The sequence below is a fragment of the Pelecanus crispus genome, chromosome 9, assembly GCF_030463565.1.
Source record: "Pelecanus crispus isolate bPelCri1 chromosome 9, bPelCri1.pri, whole genome shotgun sequence".
Taxonomy (NCBI): Eukaryota; Metazoa; Chordata; class Aves; order Pelecaniformes; family Pelecanidae; genus Pelecanus; species Pelecanus crispus.
This window is the reverse complement of record NC_134651.1, coordinates 38,443,282-38,443,690: the sequence shown is the minus strand read 5'-3', so window position 1 is coordinate 38,443,690 and position 409 is coordinate 38,443,282.

Below are 409 nucleotides of genomic sequence, written 5' to 3'. Positions count from 1 at the left end.
CCCCTCCGGACCAGCACCACGCAGGGCGATGTCCCCTGCACCCCACCTTCACAACAAGGTACCGACAAACCCCCCACGTCCTTCAGGGGCACTTAATCCATTACAAATTTCACAAAGCCCAGCTTGGGGAAGCGCTGGGCCAGAAGAGCAAACAAACAAGGCAGGAATAAAGCCCGGCTCTCAATGAGCGGACCCAGCACGTGGCTGGGTTTTTATTTCTTTCCCCACTTCTCCTCCGGCCAACCACCTTTTTTTTAATGATTGCATTTCACTTGCCGCCCTGTAACAAAGCCATCACCTCCACCGTGACTCCGGAGAGACGAGTTACAATTACAAATTACCACCACAATTAGTGCTAGTTCTTAGAAAAATTAGAAAGGGGAGCGGGAGGCTCGCGTGCGATTGATTG